Source organism: Nelumbo lutea, chromosome 5 (genome assembly GCF_056320005.1).
Source record: "Nelumbo lutea isolate HS-2025 chromosome 5, American lotus-T2T, whole genome shotgun sequence".
NCBI classification, from domain to species: Eukaryota; Viridiplantae; Streptophyta; class Magnoliopsida; order Proteales; family Nelumbonaceae; genus Nelumbo; species Nelumbo lutea.
Genome location: NC_142688.1, coordinates 69,710,406 through 69,710,680, shown reverse-complemented (window position 1 = coordinate 69,710,680; position 275 = coordinate 69,710,406).

Genomic DNA, 275 nt, shown 5'->3' with positions numbered 1-275 from the left:
GGTCATAATGTACACTTAAATCATTTGAACTCTTATAGTTTTGCAGCAGTGCAAATTTTATTTGCATTGCAACCAAATGCAGGCTTAAACTTTGGTCAAAAAGCAAAATCATAAAGAACACAAAATTGTATTAAAAAATAGATACTGTAATGGTCTCATCAAAGAAAAGACAGGAAATAGTAGATAAACCAAACACAGCCTAAGACAGTAAGACCTTCAATCCGACCCAACTCGCCCGAGTTCCACCCCTAAACGATTCACAGAGTCCTGAACAC